Raw genomic sequence first — 27,286 nt, forward strand, 5'->3', positions numbered from 1 at the left:
GACAGATGCTTTTCAAGGCCTGTGTGCCTTCGTCGTTGTTTTTGGGGCGTGAATTAAAAAAAAAAAACGAGGAGAGAAAGAAGTCACCATGGTCGAGCCCTCTAGTCCGGGGCTTCTATTGACCAATATTTCACTCTCGTCGCACGGTCCGCTAGCTCTTTCTGGCGAAATCTCAATAGGACTCATTTGAATGAACGCGAATTCCCGCCAGTGTCGGCTCGCCACGAGCCGCTCAGCGGTTGCTGCGCCAACTGCCCAGAGCAGTCTCTCAGTTCCCTCCCAGACGGCGGTACCTCACAAAGCCACCTTCGCAGGAAGGAAATGACGTTGGCTGCCGGAACCTAACGGGCCACTCGCGGTTCGCGATGGCCGCTAGTGACCGTGTTCGACGTCGCTGAGCCACGGAACAGGTGGATTGTGAGTGATGTGCGCTTGTGAACGGCTGTGATTTACTACTCCCGTGACGCCGGCGTGCAGGAGCAGCAGCTGGAATACTTTTCCCGGAGGTGAGCCAATTTCGGAGCACTTGAACGCCACTTCAATCGCGGCAAAACTGATCGCGCTGCGTTGTGCGGTGCGTCCGTCATGTGCTTCTCTGCGCTGCAGGCGAAGCTGGTAGGAAACGCCGGCTTTTGTCAGAGCGCTGTGCATTGTGCCACCGTGCTTCCTGTCCATTCAGCTCCAGTGCAATTAACGGGCCTCTTTCCACTCATTTAGAGATCGTGCCATCTTTTTTCCCCTTTGTCACCGCACTGTGGCTCAAGCGTTCCGGTGTGCCGTCTCCTTCGGCACCGTTAGCACGACGCATATCGCTGCCGCCAAAGGCGCAATCTGCCAACCGTAACTACTTTATGTTACAGCAGCTATCTGCATCAGGCTGCTCCACGCAGTGTGTGCCGAATTTGTGTGTTGGTAACGTGGCCAAACGCCCCTCCCGCGTTTCTGCATGAATCAGCCGTCTCGAAGTATCCTGTTCGGCGAGGCGAAACCCGGCAGCGTCGAGGGATCGGGCCGGTGTTTTAGTGACCAGCCTTGAACTTCTGAAAAGAGGAGTTACGTGCGGTCGCTGGGAGCGGTGTGCGTGCCACGGGGTAATCACCATGCAACGACTTCGACGTTCTCGCTGTTGTCTTGTTCTGAAGAAATAAGTAGGGAGCCGATCTGCTCGGAATATCCCATGCTGTCTAAGCTGTCGTGCCGGGAGTGGAGTCGTGCGCCCACGCTATGTTATAGCCGGGAAAGAAATAACTTCAGACGTTCGTAATACTGTTTAGCTTAATAGGCAGCACCAGATCTTTTTTTTTTTCTGGGTTATGGCTTACCCTGGCGAAATGCATAATAGAGGATGGTCATGACTCAGCGCGTTTTGGCTTGTTAGGTTTCCCTTCTACATCCACTTACCATATCTTGTTTGCGCTGGAATGTTTTTCGTTGATTTGCGCAGGGACGTCTGGTGTTACTTCAGCCGTATAACAATGTGTGCGGTTTCACTACGCGTGAAACTTTTTTTCTCAAAGTTTGTCTGTGGTTCCGGCGAGAAACAGCACAATGGGAAAAACTTGCATTCCGCGCTGATACGGAACAACGCCCCCTGATATTTGCTTCAACCTCCGCAACGTGCCTAGCGGGATGTTGCACACGTAGCCCTTGGTTTCGTTGGCGCCGACGGGTTGATATCTTATCCATGCGCCTGATAAGCCGTTTTCATGAGCTCATAAAGCAGATGTCTTCGGCAGTGGCTTGTTATGTCATCTGGTCCATTTCCGCCCGACGTCCTCAGTTAACGCTCTTCCCGTGTTGCTTTCCTTGTGCCAAAGGGAGCAGTCGTATCTCTGGACACAGCAATAAATTTTGCTAATCAACTAGAAGCTTAATGTCGTTCTTGAGCGAGAAAGAACTTGCGGGTAATTAAAATTTGAGTGACACCCGCAGCAGTTGCTTTCGCTGGCAGTTGAACTTGGAGGCATCCGTCTTATCAGATAAGCACGAGAAAAGTGGGTCAAGGGTGCTCGGTGGTTGCTTAGAACGGTCTTGTCGATTCCTGTACAAATAAAGTTTATGGTCATTGCAGGCCCATTACGTGTGCGTTGCTAACGGGTTTACCGTGAGCAGTTTTGCTGGAAGGCGTATTGCTGTTTCTACTTTATTGCTGGAACTAAGCCAGCTATGTGCAGTAAGCTAAATGCAATATGTAATATGCTATAGTATTGCAGTACCAGCTAGTGGTACTGCAATAGACATTCCTTATTGAAAAGAAATGGACGACCCGAGCAACTACGATACGAGCAACTTCAAACTCTTTCTCAGACCACGGGAAACTCAAAATATGTGTGTTTGGGCAGAGCTGAGCGTGAGGATCCTGGGTATTTTGTGGTATAGACGCACACACGTATTAGTAATACACGATACGCCCGCGAGGGAAAAAGAAAATTTCGTGCCGGTGTGTGGTACATGTCGCTTTAATTATCCGCCCATCCGTTATTTTAGAACTTCTGTAATAACTCTCCACGTTATTTAGTACTCCCAATGATTGCAAAAGGACTACCCTATTTTTCAATTCTGGCGGTGCCTTCGAGGTCGAAACAATTTTGTTGGCAAACTTTTTAGGCACTTACGGTGAGTCGATTTCTTTCAATTTTTGAGGCCCGTTAATGTCGTTACATACGAAACATGCACTATCTGTGGTTTCGCAGAAGCTTCTTAATAAATGAGATATGTTCCTGCTCGCACCACCCACAAACACCGCGTAGTAAGTGTGTAAAAATGCTTTCTTAAAGCGTGGCGTGAAATAACACGCGATACTGGTGACGGAAATGGCGTGTTCCCAGTTCGTTTCGCTGTTCTTATCGACCTTTCGCCTCGCGAGGAACCAGACCTGGCGCTCTCAATATTGTTACACATCGATCCCCGTTAGTAAGGGGAACTCTGGCGAAAAAGTTCTTCTCAAAGTGGAACGAACACATTGTATTTGTATAGCGCGCTCGATTTTAAATGGGGAGAACAAGGCTCCGCCGAAATGAAGGAGGGTATAAATACAGCAATAAAGGGGTACTAGATGAGGCGAACGATTTTATGAGGAACACGAAAACGTAAAGCAGCGTGTTTTGCTGTCGTTAAGTGGAACGCCAGAGGAGTAACACCGCCAGGTAAGCGGGTTGGGTGAGACGCTATACGTAGATACGCAAAAGATCAAGCGAAAAACTTTGTTGTTCCTGATATCTTTCTTAGTAAATCCTTTTCCACGTACAATCGCGTTGCGTTTGAGATGTAATCCGTGGAACGTGGAACTAGGGTGTAACAAGCAGATTAACGGTATTGTTGACAACGTCGCACGTGCAACAACAAAAAACAAAACAAAAAATTCCCCCGCATTTCCCCGAGGGGGAGAATGTGAAAGTGCGAATGCACGGTTGTCGGCCCGCTTGCGGCGCTTGCGCTCGGCCCCCGCAGCCCACCGCCTCGCCGCCCTCTCTTCCATCTCTTCCATCGGGTTTGTAGTATCACGTGTACACCACGCAGTTATCAAGCCGCTATAACGCCGCTGAGTCGCCAACGCACGCCGCTGACGACGTAGTTTGAATGCGTTAAAGCTATAAGGCGCGTCACTAACACTGATATCAGCGTCGGGTCCGTGGCTTGGTCGGTAGAGCGTCGCGCTGCGGCCGCAAAGTCCTCGGATCGAAACCTGGCGCCGGATGCTGTTTCTTTTTTAAATATAGAGGAGCACTGCGGACGCCGCCGCCGCCGACGCCGCCGCCGCCGCCGCCGGCGGTGGATGGTTTGGGGTCGCTTATAAAGTGCATTCGCACTTAAAACAAAACACGGGACGAATATTGCGGAGTTCTCATTGCGGAATGTTGTAGGGAATCGAAATATTGGTAACAGGGCAGGAAAATGAGCTTCGTGCTTATCATGTGTGGTCTCTCTACCTCGCAATATGCATAACCCTAGCTTTGCACAAGGCAGGCATTCATGCACACTGCGAGGAACCACCGCGGGTTCGAGCTAGTTGAGCACGCTCGCGATACTGAAACGCCGTCGCGCCAACTTAACACCGCCTCTGTTGGGCAGGTGGAGAAGGGAGCGACAAAGGAATATGCCCAGGGTACGGAGGGAAGACGTTTATTTTATACTAACGTTCTAGTCACATATTTTACAGTCCCAATTACACAATTTACAGTACAGGTACGTACTTCCCGTTAGGTGAAAGGGGCGATGGGGCGCCACGCGCAAGTGCGCACGTTTCGTCGGCGCAGAGCCAGTGGGCTCTTCTGTCAGGGCAAATTCCGGGGTGCACGCACGTTGTGCGCGCGCGCATCGCCGTGCTGGCCAGATCGGCTCGCAGCAGCGAGGGAGACGGGGCCCATTCGCTCACAGGCGCGTACCGCACGGCGTGTTCGTCGAGTGGTAGGTACGGCCTTACTATATGCAAGCGTAGGGACAACAGGAGCAGCCTTGGGCACGGGCCGCAGCCGGAAGGGCTGGTGGGCTTTCGCCGGCGCCACAGAGTGGCAGCCGGCTGGTAAAGAAAGCGTCACATACCTTCGGCCAACGCCTTCGGCGTCCTGGAAGCGTCTCCCCCAACGCACCCCCGCGCAGGGCGCGCGTTCGCCTCCCGGCGAGAGTCGGGTTCGGGCCTCGTTCAAACGGACCAATGAGGTGAGGTTAGCTCCGCTACCAGGGCGGAGCGCCCGCTGCGTGACAGTGTTTTATCGCCGCAACGGTCTCTGCAGGCTTCACCTCACGCAAGAGTTTGAGAGACGGCTCGGCTCTACGCAGTGGCGCCAAGACGAGCCGGAATTTTCGGGGAGAGAGGGGAAAGGCGCCGCGCGACGCCACAAACCCAGTGATCGCGCAATGGCTTGGGCGTCAGGATCCCCACAAAACCCAGTGATCGCGCAATGGCTTGGGCGTCAGGATCCCCACACTCCCCTCTCCTTAAATGCCCTCGCCGGTCTGAGAAGAGTTGACCGGCCATCGCCCAGGCATGCAAAAGACGGCGAAGAGTAGAAAAGTATGCATGCACAGGGCAGTCTCAGTCCCCAGCCCATACAAAATATTTACAAACTACACTACCAACACTACCCCCCTCCAGCACGAATGATACACACAGGAAACTACACGCGACACTGAGATACATAATCGGTTCCACATGCATACACAAAATGAAGCTATTGAAATATACAATTACAATGAACGCGACACTATGATAATAACAATAATGGTAATAATAGTATATACATGCAGGACGATACTATGCTACATAGGATTACAAGAAAAAAAGAAACACGCACTACGACAATAAAGAATTAGGACAAAAGAGACGGCACAGGCATGCTATACAAACTACGCTGCGGTGCGAAAATAATATTTGCAAAAAAAATTCGGGAGACACCGTTCCGCGGGGCTTTTGCAAAGTTCGGCGGTTGGGAGCACAAAAGTTTTTCGGGGAAACGTTCGTTGTGGAAAATCGAGGAGAGAAGATGGTGGGCACCAGTGCCGGAACGACCTCACCGTTGCGCGAGATAGCAGCTCCACGAGGGGGGTACCAGCCAGGAGGACATGCGGCTGGAGCAGCCAGCCGACAGGTATGATGACCGCGAGGGCGCTGCTCAGTTGTAGACCCCGCGTGGCACTCGATGGGTGCCCGCCAAGGAGTGACCTGCGCTGGTGGTCGCCGCTGCTCTGCGTGAGCGAGGCAGCATCCGGACGACAGTTGTTGAGCCCTGGTGCCCATGACGCATGGTGCGGTTCTGATGACACCACCATATTGTCCGCATCTGGAGAGGGCACCTATGCCGCAACTCGCAACTGGCCGCCAGTCCCGCCCTCGTCGGTGCAGCGCAGCCCGGCCACGTTCGCCAGCTGAAGGCGGTGCGCAGGGGGTACATGCCGTTGACCGCCGAGTCAGCACAACTGTTCAGGGCCCGGTCAAGATCACGGCGCGGGAAACCCCCTCCCCATCCGTCGGTTACTCTGCCCGCGGACCTTTAACCACACCGGCGAGGCACGACATGACGGAGGGCGCACTGGACGAAGCAGAAGCCACTCGCGGAATGCACCGTTGGGTTCGCTGAAGCCGGCAGAAGCACACACCAAACGCACTCACGAACGCCTCCACAACACGCGCGTCACAGTGTTCGTGCCACCGGGGCCAAGTCCCTTCGCAACAACGCGGTGCGCCCCACTCGTAGCGTACGCCCGGCCCGCGTTTTCCAGGAAAACACAACCCCCCGTTGGCATTGAGTATATGGTCCCCCAAAGTCTGGCCTGCTCTCCCAACCGCACACAGTTCACGCAACGGCCTCCAGTACGCGCTGCTCGCCCCGAACACCGGGGCCGTGGACGGCCGAAATCCGACACCTTCAAAACAAGACTATAACTCTCGACCCTGGCTGCGCGCGAAAGCCAAAGACAGTCCTCGAAGGGCACTCCCGCGACCGACACAGCCGCCGCTTTTCGGGATTCGCTCTTTCGTCAAGACTGCGCCTGAGTAAAAAAAACAGAAGAGAAGTAAACTAGCCCTGCTCACTGCCAAACTGGATAAAAAAAAGAAAAGAAACGTACACAGCACTTCGTCCCGCATGCGCAGACTAAGGGGGTTCCTGTACCAAATAAATAAAGTTAAAGCACTGGGAAAAGAAAACACTACATCGTGCACCGACAACACACACACACATAAAAAAGAAAACAACCCTAACGCCTTCAACGAGGCTAACACACGAACCGTACCGAACCCAGAAACTAAGCCAACAAAATGGGTTCATGCTACATCACGCGGTACAACGCTCAAAATACTAAGCGGAACACTTCCTCACCCTGTGCATTAAACCAGTGCTCTAAACAATAACAAAACAAAATAGGACAAGATACATTATGTGCAGTCATCAACGCCCAAATGGGGACACACTAATACAGACAGTGCCACGTAACATGCACACTCTTACAAACCGAGTAAAAAGAGAAAACATGCGCTTACAGCTTTGCTGGAGGGGAGAGACAACTGACCACACAGATTGGGCTGGGGCGGCCGGGGCGGCCGCGCTGACTGAGACTGAGAGAAGCGAAGTCAGCACGGGGGTGAAAGCGCCTGCCGTTTAGTGTGCTATGATCACTGAGGTGACCTCTTCCTGAGATTGTACCGATGAGCCGGCCGAGAGCAGCCTGGATCAGCGGGGATGCCTCGTTATCACCGCGCAGAGCCACTGTGCTCTAGCGCCAAATGGTCAGCCCGTGACACCACGTAAGTAAAGCTCTGCTTGCTTCTGGGCAAAGGTCCCTTCAAGTCGCAAGCGACTACCTGCCATGGACGCACACTGTCAAATGGCTTCACAATTCCAGGCGGCTTCCCACCGTGCGCCCTCGCCGTTTGACAGACATGGCAGGACCGGCAACAGCGAAAATGTCTTGCCTCGTCCCGGGCCAGGTCACGGAGCGACTCAGTTTACCAAAACTTTGGAGCCGCCTAAATGATCGGCCAATGGTTGGTCATGAGCGTAGCGCAGCAGTGCGCACCTCAAACTTTTGGGGGTTACCATACTGAATGGGCCAATTGCCTCATTATCGGCGGCTACGTACTTCAGCACGAGTCTTTCACCGACCAGCAGAAATGAGTCCCCCGGGGCGTCGGCGACACACGCTGACTTCAGCCCCCCTCCCGCGCCTGCCACAAGACAAGTAGCATCTCGGCGCACGCCCGCAGCAGGACAAGCTACGTCTCGGCGTCTAAAAAAAATCAAACAAAAAAAATTGTCTCCCAGAGACCGTCGCACATCCGGCGACAAAACGGGTCATTCTGCTAGCCGGCTACTAGCTCTTTTCGGCTCAATACAGCCGCCTTGCAGCGGGCATCGCTTCCCCCTCCTGATTTTACAGCCGAGGCCCGTCCGCTTTCCGGCGGCATGGAGTTCGCGAAAAAAGCGCCTGCCCCTCTCTGCGGGGTGTCCGCGCGCTCCTTCTCAACTCTGGGCCCTCTTCCTCTACTGAACGGCTGTCAATTTTGCCTCCTTTACTGGCACACGCTTTTGCGCCGCCGGCTAAAGTCACACTTGGACAATGAACCTCGATATATTACGAAGCACGAGATAGCGCGTCAACTACCACGTTCGTGCTCTACTCTCAGGGGACGGCAACAAGCATATATCTTGCGTGCACTACTCCGAGTGGCGGCTGTGGCCTTTCTCCCGGAATACGTATACCGCCGCTCCAGTGGGGCGCGGTTGAACCGTCGCACTGCCCCGTGGGGCTGCGTTAACGAGGGGTGCACGCACACTCGCGTACGGAGGGGCAGTCGCCTCGTCCCCGTAGCAGCTACCGCTAGCGGATAAGCATTAAGACTGATTGCGGTTGCGTACACAGCTTAATTAGCGGCCAAAGGCTAATGAGCCAATGGCCCCACGTTGGGCGCCAGTTTGTGGTCTCTCTACCTCGCAATATGCATAACCCTAGCTTTGCACAAGGCAGGCATTCATGCACACTGCGAGGAACCACCGCGGGTTCGAGCTAGTTGAGCACGCTCGCGATACTGAAACGCCGTCGCGCCAACTTAACACCGCCTCTGTTGGGCAGGTGGAGAAGGGAGCGACAAAGGAATATGCCCAGGGTACGGAGGGAAGACGTTTATTTTATACTAACGTTCTAGTCACATATTTTACAGTCCCAATTACACAATTTACAGTACAGGTACGTACTTCCCGTTAGGTGAAAGGGGCGATGGGGCGCCACGCGCAAGTGCGCACGTTTCGTCGGCGCAGAGCCAGTGGGCTCTTCTGTCAGGGCAAATTCCGGGGTGCACGCACGTTGTGCGCGCGCGCATCGCCGTGCTGGCCAGATCGGCTCGCAGCAGCGAGGGAGACGGGGCCCATTCGCTCACAGGCGCGTACCGCACGGCGTGTTCGTCGAGTGGTAGGTACGGCCTTACTATATGCAAGCGTAGGGACAACAGGAGCAGCCTTGGGCACGGGCCGCAGCCGGAAGGGCTGGTGGGCTTTCGCCGGCGCCACAGAGTGGCAGCCGGCTGGTAAAGAAAGCGTCACATACCTTCGGCCAACGCCTTCGGCGTCCTGGAAGCGTCTCCCCCAACGCACCCCCGCGCAGGGCGCGCGTTCGCCTCCCGGCGAGAGTCGGGTTCGGGCCTCGTTCAAACGGACCAATGAGGTGAGGTTAGCTCCGCTACCAGGGCGGAGCGCCCGCTGCGTGACAGTGTTTTATCGCCGCAACGGTCTCTGCAGGCTTCACCTCACGCAAGAGTTTGAGAGACGGCTCGGCTCTACGCAGTGGCGCCAAGACGAGCCGGAATTTTCGGGGAGAGAGGGGAAAGGCGCCGCGCGACGCCACAAACCCAGTGATCGCGCAATGGCTTGGGCGTCAGGATCCCCACACATGTTATCCCAGCATTGCGCAGTGGTTCAATTTAAAGTTTATTCGGATCCCACGACAGAATCGTTTGTGCAGTAGACCGGGCGCACGATTGGGTTTCCGTCGTTCCTGAAGACGCTTTGCGCCCCGGCATTACCGAGCGCGCCACAAAGTGGAGACACATTTTGCCTTGTGTGCGGCCACACCTTACGGGATGGAAATAAAATCAGCGTCCATGAAGCACAAGCGTTAAAATCACCGCCACCGCGGACGGAAAGGGGGATGTAAGCATCCCTTACAAAACCTGTGCCCAGGCTTCTGAATAAGCGAAGGCACTGCGGATTTCGGCTCGCCTCGATGGAGATTGTTCGACGGGCTAGACAAGTACCAGGCTCTCCAGTAGGAAGAAAAAAGATAGCAAGCAGCTTGCTTTTTGCATATTATTGTTGCCCCACATTTACAAAATTATTACCCGCTGCGAAGCAAATTTAAGAAGTGCTCAGTAGTGGAATTCAGAGTTGAGTGAATTCGTTGCGCAAATGTTCATTTCGCGCGCCCGTTTCAAGACGCAACGTGTTTGCTCCCGTGCGAAGGACGAAACCAACGCCCCGCCTCACTTGTTTTGCGTTACATGCGTGTCGTATGCTCTCAGCCAATCAGAGCTGCCTGGATAACCGTCGGGAGAAATCTGCGCCGGAATTTCGATGGGAATTGTTAGTTAGTCGCGTCCGCAATATCAAAGGCGACCGACACCGTTGCTGTCCGAACTTTCACATGGAGAGGTTGCCAAAATGGTGGAGCGCGAAGAAATGTGTCAAAACCAAGCTCCTAGTGGTTTTAAGGGCGCGGTGAAAATTCGTCGTTGCGAATCTCGCGTAGCCTCCAAAAGCACCACTCGTTACTTCTAAATATCGTAGTAACGAGAAGTTTGCGTCTTGGCGCATTTATACAAACGCGGTGAACGGGCTACCTTTGTCTCGGGCGCGTGCAAGTAAATTTTAAAACGAAAGCAATTAAGTGCGTTTTTAATGCATTAGAAAACAAAAAAAAAAGTGTTACCTTCTCCAGGCGGAACAAAGTTCAAGCTATTTGGTGGTGGTTTTGTTTTACTTCTTGCTATTTCACGACGAAATTAACATGGGACGGGTTGGCACATGGGATCGCTTAGGTCTCGTCAACAAAGCTAGAACACGCACTCTCCAAACGCCTGCAGAAATCTGAGGATTCTGCTTCATTGCAGGCAAAAAAAAAAAGGGGGGGGGGGGGGAGCAACGGGAATCGGAACACCTGTGCCCGGACTCCATTCTTAATGGTTTACACTGTGGGAAAAGAAACAGAGAGGGACGCTCCTTTCAGTGTTTTGTCTTTTTCTTAGAATTCGCGTTAACCCTTGGTGCCTTCCCGGAAGCGAGAAAGGTGGCTGTGAGCAGTAAACAGTTTCCCCGCGGCGTTTCAGCGCTCGTCTGCCGTGTGGAATGGCGGCTGCGACCTGTCTTTCGGCCTTTTCTTCCGACGCCTTCACTTTCGCTTCGAGACCTCTCATCTTTTTTTCTCTCTCACGATGATGGCTCGAGGCCCGTCGGCCGTGCGCATCCGACGGACGGGCGCGTCATTTGGCCGAAGGGCCGCCGGCGGCAGCCAAGGCTGCGCTGGAATCCGGTTGGGAGAGAAAGTTAGCAGCGCGGCGGTGCCCTGCGTTGTCCGAACGGCCTTTCCTACTCCCCTTCCTCTCCTTCCCCGCACCGGCGGAAGCCCAAGTTGCGTGTGCCCTTTGTGCTCTTGGAGGCAACACCTTCGAGTACAAGGCCCACGTGGCTGTACTGTGTCACACCTATGCGTGGCTAAAGAGGCCTTTCTTATAAGCGGCCCCTGTCGATGAAAACGTCACGGTTATAAGCGTGACGCAACGGGTTGTGTTCTCTGGGGAGGAAGCGAAACTTGTAGGCCTTCGTATTTCAGCGGTGGTGTTTGACGAGCCAGCGTTCTCTTCCCTCCCGCCCGGTGCCTTGCGTTTACGTCGTGGCCGAAGGCTACTGACCTTCCCCCGGCGTTTTTAAAGAACGGCGTGCAGCTGCTGGCGTGGTGGTGGGCATTTCGCACGCTTCGGGCTCTAGACGTAATAGCCCTGGGGCCGCCGGCACGACTGGTGGCGGTGCTGTGTTCTATCGCGCGGGCCGGTCATGCGCGTCGCGAGCAGGGTTGCCGGGAAATTGCAGAAAGTAGCAAAAAACCCGCCACCTTGAGATGAATGTTTGAAAAGAAGCCTGAAAAGTCTCCATTTTCAGCACGGCAATGCTAGTAAGTCCTTTGAAAGCGATGCTTTAGTGTCCTGACTAATGTCGTCGTGTGCCAATACGCCCTGCAGGAAAGCCAATTTTCTCTGACGCTGATGATGAATGGTGGTGGGTTGTAAAAGGAAAGAAAAGAACGCTTCCCGTGGCCGTAATCGAACCTGGGTTTCTCGCGTTACGAAGCCGGCGTCTATCCGATTGCTCCATTTCGACATGGTCGAAGCGAACACCAAACAGCAGGTACCGATTCACGCCGTACACTCCGAACCCAAACGTTAGGCCTGCGAAGTGCACGCCCGAGAGATGCTGTGGGTCTTCTAGAAAAGCGGTGCGTACCGCCTGAGTAGCACATACTCACAGTGCGGGATTGGACTACGGAAGAATCGATCACGAGAAAGCTTCGCGTTCCACCATCGTCGTGGTTATAGGCGGTGGAGTGCACGATTTTTTTTTATTACCTTTGCGAGAAATGCAGAAATTCCGGCCGTTAGGAAACCGTATCCCAAGTTTTATTCGTTTGATGTGCTGCGGGTAAGCGACAGCGATTGACTGCTGTGTACAAAAAGGCTAAAACGTGCAGGTTCCGGTAAAGCATTCAAAGAATATGGACTGCTTAGGACGGGCGTTCGCTGCACACAATATTTTACCACTTTCGCTGCCTCCTAATGTTCTTGTGCCTATTATATATACATCGTCGTACACACTCCCCAGACCTCTGCATGAAATTTAAAACTTCCGTCAACTATTGAAGCATTACGCTTTAAACCGACGGCGTTGCTTGAAGGCTTTGACGCTATTCGTACTACATCAGATACCGGATATAATAAGAACACGGAAAATTTCCATTTGGACCGGTAAGTAAGCGCTGTACACTGATGTGTTTGAGTGACTCATTCGTTGGGTCCTATTGTAGACTTTTCCAGGTTACCGTCATTTGCCTAAAAGTTTGTTCTGTTTTGTATGTTCAGCTTGTCTCGACCGCCGAAGTGCATTGTAAGGTCACATAAGTTTGTTCTGTTTTGTATGTTCAGCTTGTCTCGACCGCCGAAGCATAGGTCGGCAAAACAGAAAGAACTCACTCAAACTCAATCACTATTTTTTTCATTCACGCTGTACTCAATCAAACTCAGACTCAAAAAGTTCGTCTGTTCACAAAATCACTCGTACTCACTCATCAAATACTCATTTGTAATCGTACTCACTTGTACTCAAACTCATTTGTCCTCACGAGTATTCGTACTCAATCTGTACTCATGAGTACTGAATCTGTACTCATGAGTACTACTCATTCTGCACTCATGAGTACTACTCATTCTGCACTCATGAGTACTACTCATTCTGCACTCATGAGTACTCAATCTGTAATCATGAGTACTCAATTTGTATTACTCACGAATAATCAACTTATCTGCACTATTAGCTAGGTCGTAGCTCGAATGAAAAACTCAGTAGAAAAAATAAATTGTTTAATTGATTAGAAAAACACAGGTCACATATAAATCAGGACAGAGGGAGAAAACGTTTGACGCGGTGCACTGTCGTTGGGCGACTTACTGCGCGAAGGCAAGTACATGTGAGAAAGCGAAACGGAACGTAAGCACTCGCGTTGCGTCTGGCGTCTCCTCTTGTTCTCAGGCCGGGTCGGGCTCAGGGGAGCTCGGGGCTTAACGGTGCAGCCGTGGCCGTAAACTGCGTTTTTCTGCGTGTCTTCGGGTGGCAGCTTTTGTCGTCCGTTTTCTTGTTTGCACTACTGTTTGCACTACTGTACTCAGGAGTGCATATACTCAAGAGTGCAAGCACTCGCAGAAACAGTATTCATGAGTATTGTACTCATGAGTGCTGTGTACTCATGAGTACTGTGTACTCATGAGTGTTGTGTACTCATGAGTACTCATACTCATGGATACTCATACTCATGAATACTCAAACTCATGAGTACTCATACTCATGAATACTGTACTCATGAGTACTCATACTCATGAGTAGTGTACTCATGAGTACTGTACTCACGAGTAGTGGACTTACCCCTGTACTCACTCGTCATCGTACTCACTGTTTTTTTTTGGGTGTGTGATCACTCATCATCGTACTCACTCGTGAGTTTGAGTACAAATGAGTACAAATGAGTGTACTCACGAGTGAGTACGCCGACCTATGCGCCGAAGTGCATTGTAAGGTCACATAAGGCCCTTTTTGTGAAAAGTGGGGCGTTGGAAGAGCCCAGAAATATATAAAATGACCAATGCTCAAAGGAGCCAAGTCGCCACACTGAAATTTCCGTCGCCATGAGTCGCAAAAAGTCACCAGTTTGGCGACAAATCGCCAGGCCTGGCAAGGGTGGTCGCGAGGCCGGGCGGGAACGTCGCCTGAGCGTGTGGAAACGTCGCCTGCGCGAAACGTCGCCTGCGCGTGCGGGGTCGTCTGGAAGGGAAAATATTGAAAGGCGTGACTTTACATTGACATTGCTACGTTTACTAAGATTCGAGACACGAATAACGAGTCCCACTCGACGCGTATTAGACGACGTCCCAATTCAAGCGAAGCATTCGCTTCGCTTGAGTTGGGACGTCGAAAACAATTAATGCGGCAGCCTTCTCCGTCCAGTGATAAGATCACCTCGCAGTGCTAGATGGATGATGTATGCGGAAAGGGTCACGTCTTAAAGGAACCCTGCAACACCTTTCTCTAAAATTTAGTCAACAAACACATCCAGTACTTAGAAGAGGGGCTCACGAAGTACTTATGTGCAACCGATGCAAACGACCTTTCCTATTCCTTTATGCGATTTTTGAATCACGCGTAGAAACCGACGGAGTTGCTTGGACACGTAACGTAATGCGGCGTGATGATGATGATTAGTGGCTCTCCTCCCTTTGAATCGGGACGTCGGTTGTCAGCAACCGACTTGCCTGCTTTATTTTACTTACTTGCCCCGCTCTTTGCTAACCTAATAAATACCCTCTCCCAGCACCCCCGACCCCGGTTTTAAACTCCCATTGCTCCCTCCCCCTCTGTTTAGCCTTTAACCTTTAACCTGCAGCGCAGTTTAAATGTTCAGGCACTGCATGACGCCACCTTTCAGATCATAAATTTTAGCGCGAAATTGAAATCATTTCCGCCTGTCTAGTTAGAAATTCCTGGCGGTTACCACAGTATACAAAACGCTGGCTTTGATATGAGATAAGGGACATGCACTCCACAGAAATCGGTTGTCTGCCCCTTAAACTTGCGCTGCAGTGTTACGTACTAAAATTGCCACCTAAGAAGGATGCAATGGTGAAAGCCGAGCGTGCGCTACTTCGCGCTTGAGGGGTCTGCCGTCGTCAGAGTCCAACTATGCTAGTCAAATAATAGCGCGCTCGCTCGTGACAGTGCCCGGCGCTGTTATGACAATACGTAAAACTAATTCAAATTATGTGGTTTAACGCGCCGAAGCTACACCTGTGACTCGCGCCGTAGTGCAGTGCTCCGGATTAATTTTGACCACCTGGGGAACTTTAACGTGCGCCGAAATATCGACCCACGGGTGTTTTGGTTTTTCGCTTCCATCTGAAAAGCAGCCACCGCGGCCGGGAATCAAACCCGCGTCCCCGGTGGCACAACGCCCTAGCTGAGCCAGCGCGGGGAGTCGCAGTACGTCTTTCAGTTTTGTAAACTTTTTACTGAAACACAACAGCATCGGCGCGTCAAGTGCGCTGATCGAATGAGGGGCCGAGTCTGCTGCCGGATGACTAAGTTACAACGCGCTCGCGTTTTGATTCCCCGATAGTGTCTGTTTGCAGCTGTGATTTGGGGAAGTTGCACACACCCGATAAACCTTTGCGGGTAACGAAGCAACTACTCGGTGGCAGGCACGGTGGTGGCTAAGGCCGTGGGCGCATTCTCCAGGGTTCGGGGATCGCACCAGGGGGTATACCGTATTTACCCGATTCTAACGCGCACTTTTTTTCTGGAAGAATAGGGCGAAAAATCACATGCGCGTTAGAATCGGATACGAAACCGAAACTGCCGAAACAGCGGAAATTTCGTCCCACCCATCGCCATAGCCGTCTTAAGATGGTGCCAAAGCTTCTAGAAACGGTTTTTCGGACGCCGGAAGCATAGGCTCCGAGGCTTTTCTGTCGGCGTTCACACAAATCGTCAAATCGTTCCACTTGCGCGCTTGATAACAGCAATGGCGGCAGCGGCTCTCACGCGTTCAAAACGAGCGGTCGGCTGAAGCGTGCGCCTCTGGAGAAACTCGCGGGATGGGCGTGCGAGGCGTGGGCCACGATCCCATCGACCATGGTTGAACGTTCGTTCAGAAGTGGCATCGCGAACGCGCTTGACGGCATCGAGGACGAGATGTTGTGGTCAGCGGAGAGCGACGAGGAGTGAGATGAGTGAGATAACTTCAGGAAATGAATCGCCCGTTTCTCTCGCATTCATTGTTCTTGCTCAAGTTCCGTGCGCGTTAAAATCGGAGGTGCAAGTTTTTGTTTTTGTTTTTTAGACAGGAAAATCGGGTGCGCGTTAGAATCGGGGGCGCGTTAGAATCGGGTAAGTACGGTACATGCACAACGGCTCATGGAATGGAAGTACGTCGAGCAGTGGCTCTGGTATTGGTGCCGACCAGTAAGCAGCTTACGGCGCGAGTCTGAATATCTGTCGCCACCAGGTTAGTGTACTAGTACACTACAGGCATATTTTTAAGAAGGTGACGGCGTTTCACTCTGCGCCGAATTCCCGGCCGGTGTGAGGTGTCGCATGGGCGCGTTGGCGCGTCCGTGTGGTTACCGCAACGGCTGTCCCCGATGCGGTTGCGCGGTTGCGCATGAAGGCCTTCTGTACGGGCAACGCTCGCGGTGTGCAAAACGGCGGCACGCGGTTGCCTTTTGGTTAGGCTCGTTTGGTTTGACCGTGGTCAGCGGAGGGAAGGAGTAGCCGCCCCGGGCTATACAACACCGCATCCCACCGCCATGGCGCGCCGACTTCGCAGCACTCGTGAAGAGGGTTTGACTAAGGTGCGGCGGCCGAGCATAAAGGCACAGTATAGTTTGGATATGGGCGCGAGAGGCTGCAATGCAACACGCGGCGGTGCACAGCCAAGGCCCTGTGACGCAGAAGGGGAAGGAGGGGGAAAGGGCGAACTCTGTTCTTTCTTTCCCGATACGGCGGGCAAGACGACCAAGAAATAGAACGTGGGGATGGGGGCTTGGAGAAGACGAAAGTTGGCTTACTAAGTGCGCTTCGCCGTATATGCATACCCTGCCATTACGTGAGCGGCCGTCGGCATGACAGCCGCGTGAATAATATAATGACAAAAAGAAAGGAGCTTGGAGATAATGGTGCTAACTGCATGGGGGAGAACGGGTTGACTGGCCGCCCGACCGTGTCGTGACTTTTAGCGAAGTTGTTTTCTTTGCATGTGGTGTGGATCGCTCTCTTTCGTTGACTCGTTAATGGGAACTCGGCTGCACCGGGTTGCCACTTTGTTGGAGGCTGGAGCGATGCACACAGCTAGGGGAAACAAAAATGAGGGGCGCAGTTCGCAGCCTTGGGGAATAGCCCGCTCGTCGGAAATAGGCTGTCTGGAAGGTGCAGCACCCTCTATGCCTTCGGGAATGTCATTGCGAGATGGGATCTGCCTATATACGTCCAGCCATTGTTGAAAGTGTAAATGCACCTGCAGTTCTGACTCTGCGAGCGAATTACCATAATTGAAGGGTCTGTGTCAGCTAGTGCATAATGACCGCAACACTAAATCTGTTCGGTGGACTGTCGTTATCTCAGCGATCACCTGAATGACATTCGGTTTCTCTCTCAGTATTGTTTCGTTTTCTTTTTTTGTGCTCAATAGCATAGCGTTTAGGCGCGACAACCTATTGAGCGTGCAGGCTATAATATAGAAAGTGAGCGACGCAGTTGATTACTCTGTGTTTTCTCAATCTCGACAGAAATGGACAACGAATATTTCAGCAATCTCGACAGAAATGGACGGCGAATTTTTCGGCAAGTCAAACTCGTTACCTTGCTTCAGTGTTTATGCTGACGTTTAACTCCGTCTTATTTGTCTTGAAAAATAGATCACCGGTGATTTATGTTTTGAAGAGAAAGCCTTCGATTGAAACAAACTTGCTCTGAACTGGAAAAACTTTGACGATTCCTTCATGCTGCCGACAAAAAAAAAAAAAAAAAAGAAACACACTGAGTTAACGCATGCAAACACTGCATGAAACTGAACATTATCTGGTTGCTATCACATGTTTTGCTTCCTTCCTACGTCAATTTTTCCGGTGTTTCTTCGACACTTTACGCGTTTTCACAGTCGCTAGAACGTTATAAGCCAAGCCGATTGCGAAGCCAATGCAAATCTGTATCCTTCACACAATTCCGACGTTCGCACGTAGTTCCAGCGTCAGTTTCCTCTCTAGCGTATTTTTTAAGCATTACGGTAAACGCTCTTTATAACGAATTCCTAAGGGACAGGAAACTGATGTCGTTATGAGCGATACTTCGCTAAAAGCAGGTATTATTTTGAAACGCTTCGTGTAAAGCAAGATTTCGAATGAAGTGATTTCATTATAGCGCCGGTTTGGTTTTGTACTGAGTAACATCGCATCGCATCCAGATTAGTGGCTTTCTGAGATTTTGACCCGGCATAGGGCGCATCCTCCGAAACAACAATGTCGATCGATCGGTACGTTACGGAACTACTCGCGCGTTGAGTTGTGGCATGCGGTCAAACAATCAGCACCGCACACCTTCGCCACAATAGTGCGGGTATGCGCGTCGAAACAAAGAAGCGCACGTAGAACATCAGTGTACAACACAGCAGTAGTTGTAGCCTGTCACTTTTGTCAGAGCCAGCAGCAGCTGTCGATCACGAGTGTTTTATAGTGTCTGGCTGGTGTCTGGCTGTCGTGTATCTTTATTACAAAATATATTTTAATTTATTTTTGATACATTTATTGTATTTCTTCTTTTGATTGTGCGGCGCTACTATCGCAGAGGGCTGATGCAACCTGTCAAATGTGAGAGAAACGCTTTATTCGAGTGATACAGCGTTTGAGTGTGTTCTTTTAAGTGCAGACCACTTCAGGGCCTCGCCTTGTCGTCGTAGCTCGATCACTCGCTGGACCCAAGTAGAGCCACACGGCGTTCCGTCGTAGCGGCTGTTGTCGCGGCGTAACCCAGAAGCTTCGAAATCAGTGGTTTGTATAAGCGTTCGAAACTTGTCAACCGAAGGCGCTTGTCATACATCTCCCCGTTCTTTAGCGCAAAGAAAACTGCGGGTACATTTGAGGCAAAATATACGCAAATAACCGGCAGCGCCCGCGTTCATTTAGTTACGAACGCTCGTCTGGCTGGTTTTTACGATAGTAAGCGAAAAGAAGAGTTATCTTTCGTGATGTTCTTTTCCCCGGGGCTTCTCCTCCAAGCCGAAGTAGCGCTGAGGATCTCACCCCGGGTATCCACAACCGACAAACTCAGCCTCCGATACAAAACTGTACATTTATTTACAGCCCGGCGGGCGACTAAAAAACAGTACTCGCGCGGAGTCCGAAGACGACGGGCCGAGCCACAGCCCGCTATGGCGAATCACTGCTCTGCACTTCCGACTGCTTTCACATTGAGTGGAACGGCTTTAATTTATTCAGTTTATACGCGCTTGACGGGATACGCAGAATTGGCGTGTGTTATGTATATACTTTATACGGACTGTTACTATCTCTTTCTATAGGTCGTCGTATATATTGTGCGGATGGTTACGGGTTGAGCGATTGATAAGACGGGCACGTCGTTATACTGGACGAAGGGCGAGCGAACAGAACGACACGGGGCAGTATTCGAGCCGAGCACATCCGATCTTGCTCCTTGATTTGATTGATTGAGTGATTGATTGTGGGGTTTAACGCGCCGACGCTACACAGGCGATGAGGCGCGCCGTAGTGGAGGGCTCCGGAGTAATTTTAACCCCCTGGGGATCGAGCTTTAACGCGCGCCGAAATCTCGCACACACGGGTGTTTTTGCTTTTCGCCTCCATCATAAAAGCGGCCACCGCGGCCGGGAATCGAACCCGCGTCCTCGTGCGCAGCAGCACAGCGCCTTAGCCACTGAGCGATGTTGCTTCTACTTTAGAACCCACTGGAACGTACTTCGTGGTTTTAAAACCCAACAAGCGCAACATTACCGTGAGTAAACTGTCCTCCAGCGCGAGTGAATTCATCTTCTCCGCAATTACTGTCTAATACCCCTGTCACACGACAGATCTAATGACATTTAGAGCAAATGTCATTCGCTCTAAATGTCATTAATTCGGCGCTACGCGAGAATACCGAATGACATTTGAGGCGAATGACATTTAGCGGCTGAGAAAAATTCAGTAATAAACCAGAGAATATTGTTTCTAAAAACTGTCAGTAAACTTATATTTGCTTCTTTGTGTTGTTGTTCAAATAAAGAAAGATAAACAAGTACTAACAAAAAAGAACGTGCGCTGGCCGAATCCGGATTTTTTGCAGACTTGTCTCGGCTTGTGATGTCTACTGATGACACTTAAATCGATGGTTTTCTTGTTTTTTATTTAAAAAAATAATCCTTTGTTACGTTTTTTTTTAAATATTACGTGTGAAAACATTCTAGATGCGCTTGAAATGTAATTTTTGCGGTTTTGCGAGCTCGCTAGTCGTCACCGCTATCGCAATCAAATGACATTTGTTTCGCCGTGTAGACCCGCACGGCCGAGCCGAATGTCATTAACAGCTAATGTCGTTCACTTTGAATGACATTAGATTTGCCGTGTGACAGGGGTATTACAGAACATAACCACTGAGGGGTGCCCGCTTTATTTCAAAGTCCGTCTTTATCGCTATAAAGACAGCCGATCCACTTGATGTCTAGTTCTTTTACTGCCGTGATATCGTGTTGTAGTTGTCGAAAGAACCGCGTGTGTTCACTCGATTAACGCAGCCGTCCGCGGTGGACACTGCAGGAATTTTACGCGGCAGGCCAGAACCTTGCAGGGTAACCGTGTTTTTTTGTGGCAGACGAAAAAGAGGGAATTCTTGCGCGGAAAGTGTAAAGAATGTATTTGAGTTCGATTATTACGCCGCCCGCATTACACGTATCTGACCTGGTTTGTCGAAGCGTTTACTTAACCCGCCACAATGGAGCATCGTGCTTATATCGACGGAAACGGGCCTTCGAAACGGGCCTCCCAGACGACTCGCTGACGGAGTGCCGCGCGCGAGGTCTGCGTTATCGTGGTGTTTCCTAACGACCGCCGCCGCTCACATTCGAGTGCCCCGTCGCGGTAGTAGGAGCGGCCATCATGCTTCCTCGAGCTTGTAACCAGAAGGCTTAGTGGAGCAGTGTCGGCTATCTGCCTCTGCGCAGGCACTCCTGGTCGGAACGCGTTAGGCCGGTTTTCGTAATCATTGTGCCGGCCAGCGGCCTTATTATGGGCGCTCCTAGGTACTTATGTGGCACACGCCGCTACGGGGTTAATCAGGAGAGTTATGCAAATAACGTGATCAGGCATCTGTAGGAAGAGTTTTCGTTTCTGAGAACCGGCAAAACACTCCCGTCGACTTGCTAGGTTTCAGCGTGACAACTTAAAAAATGCAATTAGCATTTTTATTGATTGGCGCAATTGCATTGTCGCAAACTAGCTCTCCACCCAGGTAAATTCAACGCGCTGACCTTTGTCCCTACGTGAAATAAGGAAACTTCCGTGCACCTAGCGTCCGGGGATAGTTTAAAAGCCTCAGTTGGTTTCCCCGGATCTTACAGTTAGTTGATCAGGAGTCTGCCACAAAGAGCAGAGCGTAGCTTATCTATCGCTGTTTGTACCTCACGTGCTTCCTTAGTCGGTATCTATGGGTTTATTGTTGTCATCCCAAGCTGGCTCGCGGCCGAACCACCGTTACAGCGTTTCTCAAGCGCTTCCTTATGCCGGAGGGGATCCTTGTTTTACGTCGGAGCCGTCCTGCGCCGTTACGCGCGCCAGCGTGTCTGGCTCTCCTCCATTTAGCTGGTTTCTCACGCTGACGTGTTTTGTTGTCCCCCGTCTCTTCACCGGCGTGCAGCATCGATAGCGAAGTCTAAAATACGGGCCTGACACGCGTACGAAAGGAGGTGCGTAGTATGCCTTTGTTGGATGACAAAAAGAATTCAAGCCGAAGAATTCATGTCTGCTTACGTGATTATGTCTGCTTATGTGATTTGAAGGCGAACGCTTATCAAATACTTCCTTTCTTCAACACATTGTTTGCGTCTCTTTATTCGCTTTCGTTTCTTCGCCTTTGACGCAAATCACTCCCACAGGCAGACAGGCCACAATGGACCAGTAGCGTAGCCCTCTTGCGGCGGCGGCCCGAACCACACTTGGGGGATTATCGAAGAACACGCTCGCTTTTTTTCCGCCTGCCCTGCGCAATTGAGGAAGCCGTCCCAGGTTCAACGCATGGTTTTGGTGGGAAAGAAATTCTTCGATGGCAGCCAATATAGCGCCTTCCCGTCGACCGCTTTCATGGCTCAGAAAACGGAGCACCACTTAGCTGGTTCAGCGTTCGCAACTGGCTAATCCAATAAGGCGTCGTTTTGTTTACATTTTTTCCCCCAAGAATGGCGGTTCGGTCGCTGGGAGAGAGAGTAGCGCATGCGCAGAGCGCTACTGGAAAAAGGTCCATTCACGCGGCAGCTTCCCTACAGTCGGAGCTCTCCTCCGCGTGCACCTATATATATTCTACACACATGCCGTCAAGTTCAGCTGTCACGAGGCGCGCATCAGGCTAATTCTTGTTACTCCACTGACAGGGTGCTGGGCTGGCGCAGTTCTTAGACACCTCGGGTGCTGCTTTGGCTTCAAATTTTCGGTGCTGCTTTGCCGGGTTCAATCCCGCAAAGCGCGGCCATTTTGGTTCCATTCGTGTTGGCGGACGATGACCACTAGAATGGTCAGTTCGCATTTCGCAATGGTTTTCGCATTTGGTGAGCCAGCTGAGGCTTTCGCCTTTAAATAAAGAAGAGAATAAGAAGAAAGGTCGGTCACTGCGTGTCGGTGACAAGGCACTGCATGTACAGCCTTCGCGCTTCGAAACGGTGGGTATCTTGCGCAAGATGTCAAGCCGTCTGTAGCATCGCCTTTCCTTCCTTTGTGTCTTCCCCACACACATTTCCGCAGTTGCCCGTTTCCTTTTCTCCCAGTTTCGCCGCCTCAGAGATGCGTCCGCGTGGGCGGCTTCCTAACGGCTCCGCGCGGGGTGGTGAGATGGAAGTCGTGATGCCGCGCGTTTTCTTTGTGCTGCCGAGGCATGCGTGCACGCGGTCGGGGCAGCCAGTCACCTGGATGCCGGCGAACGCGCGCGCCGCGTGACCAGTTTTATCCGGTCACGGCGTTTGTGGTCGGGGTCGCCTCGTCTGCGCCCTTCCGTTCGTCACGCGGTGCAGCACGAGAGGCAACGGTGGAGGAATTAATGATTTCTCCCGTCTTGTGCGCCGCTGCAGTGAGTGGGGAGGCGTGGAGTAGCTTTGGCTTTCTCTGCCTAGTTTAGCAGGAAGTGAAGTTCGTCCGGAACTCGGAATTTTTGACGCGCTTGCTGAGGTACGTCATTTCCAGCCACACCTCCGCGGTAGCCCTAGACGTTATCGGCGAAGCTGCGTTTATGCGCGCTGCGGAAGTGCGGCGTTGGAAGCAGGCCGCGTGCACTTCCGCGTTGTGAGGGTGCAAGATTTTAGCGCGGAAACGATGCCGCAGCCAATTTGGAGCCGTTATTAGAGAGTTATAGCAGAGCGGAGAACCGGTCTCGGTACGTACCGGTACGGTACCGGGTACCCGGTACCGTCGGTACGGTACGGTACACGGTGCGCATGCGCACAACCAGTTTTTCCGCCTCTACGCACGCGCAGTAGTGCCCGTAGTGCCCATAGTGGTAGTGCCTACCAGGTACCGTAACGGGACTGGTTCTCCGCTCTATATTGCCTGTGGTAAGGCTTCGCCGGCGGACCATCAGGAGAAGAGACACACCGGGGTGTACTCCGCAAAATTATATAGTGTCAGCTGAGTGTGTGTGGGCCTGAGTTGTGACTACGGCGCGTTTGTAGGCATTTTGTTCGGTATTTGTTTGGGTTTGATATTTTTTCTTCCATCGCTAATCAGAATTACAGCACCCAGAGAGCATAAACGTACACACTCGCACACGCGCGCGCGCACACGCACACGGAAAGGAGAGGGAGAGAAAAGACAAGTTTGTAGAAGTCATTTTGTCCAACTACATACAACAAAACTGCATTCTTCGCTGATCTCCCGATGCTCAGGCTGCAGCGCCTTCCGTTGTCCAGCCGAACAGAAGTGACAGATGACGTTCGTAGCGTATCTGTTCCACCATTTCGAATGTAAATTTGTTAGACTAATGTGACCCTTCCTCTTTCTTTCACTGCGCGAAGATGAAGCAGAATCGCCTTGAGCGTAGTGTTTCTGTTGATGCCTTTTTTTTTTGTCGCTGACGAAATTACCCTCCTTTTTTTCGTATATTCGGCTTTCATTGTGATCTCTCTCCAAACTGGCCCCATCATCCCTCCCCTATCTCGTCTTTTCTGTAGTGACCTTGTTGAACTGCTCATTTATGTCGAGTTGTACTGCTGATGTTTTCTCCCGCGGTCGTTAACGCCTTTTGTTGCTTCCTAGACAGTCGGTTCAGCTCCTGTATGCTGCTGCTGCACTCGTCCGAAATCTTGGCACCTCCCCAACCGATTTCGTGGCTGTTTTCCTCGCTTCAGTCCAGTTTTCACCATACGAATCTTAAAAGATGGTTCCTACGCGTACAGTACCGTTCCTCCACAACCCTCTTCCTTTCCTTGTTCGTTTCATTTCCTCCTTGCGCTGCTTTGTCCGGAGCTTCCTCGCACCGATCCGTCTCTACCTCCTCGCCACGCCATTCGCGCTTCCATACTCCTCGTGATGGCGTCACTTCTCACTCGTCCCCGCACTATACTGCGGAGTTTTGCCTTTTGGCCTCAACATTTAATGCAACCCTATACGCAACTCCTGCAGCCCCGACTGACCTTTTCAAATTAAATTATTACTCGCGCCTTCCCTCGGTTTTTGGCTCAGCTACGTCTCGTTCCGTCTTTTCGCGCTCTTTCTCCGGCTTCTTTTCACACTTGCCCGCGTCTCCTCCCGAGCCTTTAATGCAGATAGCGAGTCCCTCCCTTTTGATTTCTTGCTTCGTCGCCTCGGCTTCTTTTTTGCCCCGCTAATTGGACGCGCGCCTTTGCTGCTACGCTCTTTTCAAAACCCGCCAGTGCTTAATTCTTGGTCCTTGATTGGAGTGCGTGGGGGACCCGCTTTTTTAGATGTCCGGGCGTTGTGTGCGCCTCGTTTTCTTTTCAAACTCGCGTCGAAGAGCGTGAATATGAATGTGCAAGCCTCACAGTGATCGTTGGCTCGAAAAAAAGGAGAGGATGGGGAGGAAAAGGAGGATCGGAAGAGGCTGCGGTGCGGATGTGTAGGCGTAGTGAAATTAATGATTGCCTCGCTCCCTCCGCCGCTTCTCCCTTCGGCCTCACAAGCGATCCATATGCAAAGAGCGTTCAAACGGGGAACCAAGCTGGGGAATGGCCAGAGGAAATAATGGAAATTGAGGTCGCTGGCCAGGAAACGCGGACTACATGTGTATGAATCGATGATGGACAGCGCGCAGGCGTGCAGAATTGTTTGCAGGCGTGCTGCCTCTGATAAGCTCGTTGAAATTCGGCATGCAGGTGATACCGCGATTCGTGCGCGATGGAGAAGCCTGCTCGCGCGCCGGGCGAGCCGATTCGCGGAGTATTAGCGGGTCTAAACTTTGGCATCGTTGCTTTTTTTTTTTTTCTCTCTCGCTCTCCCCCTTTTCATTCTACAGTTTTTTTTTCTTATCTCCTCGCGATGAATTCATTAGGCCCTTTCGCGACAACTATGAGATCTCGACTCTAGATCGTTTCTTTTTGTGTGTGTGCGTTCGTTCTTTTCTTTATCTATGCAATGCGCGCTTGTTACTGCTGCCCGTTCGGTTCCGCTAATCACCGCTGTTCTTCGTAACGATTGGCCCGCGATCGTTTCGTGGAAGCCGAGTGAACTGTAAAGATTAATGGTGCCGCCGCGCGCCGTGTCTGGCGAGGCGCGCAGTTAGCTGGGTGTGCGAGGGTTAAGCGTAATTTAATTGTCCCTAGATCAACCATTCCGCTCGCTCTTTGGTCCGCTTCGATGGCTTAGACTGTATACTTTTCGTCGCGGTGTCATCTCGTTTTATTCGCGCGGGATCTCGCTTCAACAGTCCGTTTTTATGTGATTATCTTGGGTGCACGCCTTATCGAATTCAATCTTGTTTGTTTTGCGCTTTTATACCAGCGAGTTTATTTTAGTTCTTGAAGCGGTCTTCGACGCGCAGCCAGGGGTAACGCCAATGCAATCAGGTCGTCAATTCCCGTTTGCTTAATTTGATTTTGTGACTCAGCCTTTGACAAAATTTACTGGTGGATCCTCTTGCCGATTGTGCCTCTTCGTGCCTTCGGACTCTGACGACTCGTAAATTATTTTCGACATCGCTGAAAGTGGCCTAGTCGACGAAATTTTTCTTCAGTTCAGATTTGACCTTATTTGGCCAGATTTGGCGGCTGTGGTTGGTCGCTCAGGTGAGTTGTGGTGAATCAGACCCTGGGCGATTCTCTCTAAGGGTGTACGCGTGGTGACTTGCAACGCAGCTAAAGCGTTATTGAGTGACACTGGATCTTTTATCACATTCCAGAAACGTGAACACGAATCTTAATAACAAGTAGAAATTGCTACTCTTAGGAATGCTTTACCTCGTGTGGTGGGTACAAAAACGTTCTTTCCATGCAGTTCCGCGTCCCACACTTACATGCGCTCGATCCTCCAAAGAAAAAAAGCAAAATTATGAGTGTCGGCCCATCTTGGAGCTACTGTCTTTGGCGCTTGAAATTTTAACCCGAACTGTGAAGCATAATAATGTAGCGCGTAAAAGACCAGACCAAATAAACAGAACGCACAAAATCAGTGCGTTCTCTTCCATTAGTATCGTCTGTTACGTGATACATTAACATGTTTCGTAGTTTTAGTGACCAACTCTCCCACATTAATTCGAAAATTGCTGATTATTTTACTCAGGACCGAGGGGCATTCGCCAGCTTCATTCTGTCCCGGTAAAGCCATATTCATTTATTAAGTGCAGATCACTTTAGGGGCTCGCGCGGCTGTCGTCGCGGCATAACCCAGAGGCTTAGAAAGCCAAGCGGTTTATATAGTCGTAAGCGTTCGAGACTCGGGAACCGCGGGTGCTTGTCTTACATCTCCCCGTTGTTTAGCGCAAAGAAAACTGCTGGTATATTTGGGGCAAAATGTACGTAATTAACCGGCAGCGCCCGTGTTAATTTCGTTAGCAACCCTCGTAGGGTTGGTTTGTACAATAGTAAGCGAAAAAAAAAAAAAAGTGGCAGTGCAACGCCGGCACGTGTGGGAGGAAAATCAAGCACAAAAAGAACATAACTCCCGCTGGCGCAGTTTGAGGCAGTGGGCGCAGGAGCACTGCGGAGGCGGGAAATTTGAATTGCATTGGGTGGTTGCAGTGAGCGGATAACGGCGCCACAGCCAGTTATG

The 27,286-nt window shown here is 51.4% G+C and overlaps 1 protein-coding gene across 3 annotated transcripts in view; it reads left to right on the plus strand.

The window, feature by feature from the left end:
- The first annotated feature begins 342 nt into the window (after positions 1–342).
- The window catches only part of Pgant5 (polypeptide N-acetylgalactosaminyltransferase 5), a 274,060-nt gene continuing 247,116 nt past the window's right edge, over positions 343–27,286 (plus strand). For all 3 annotated transcript variants that reach the window (XM_077698473.1, XM_077698472.1, XM_077698475.1), the window contains exon 1: positions 343–506. The gene's annotated coding sequence lies outside the window, so the exon portion shown is untranslated. The remainder of the gene's footprint in view (positions 507–27,286) is intronic.

Source organism: Haemaphysalis longicornis, unplaced genomic scaffold, assembly GCF_048455015.1.
Source record: "Haemaphysalis longicornis isolate Haplotype H1 unplaced genomic scaffold, Haemaphysalis longicornis Haplotype H1 scaffold_2, whole genome shotgun sequence".
NCBI lineage: Eukaryota > Metazoa > Arthropoda > Arachnida > Ixodida > Ixodidae > Haemaphysalis > Haemaphysalis longicornis.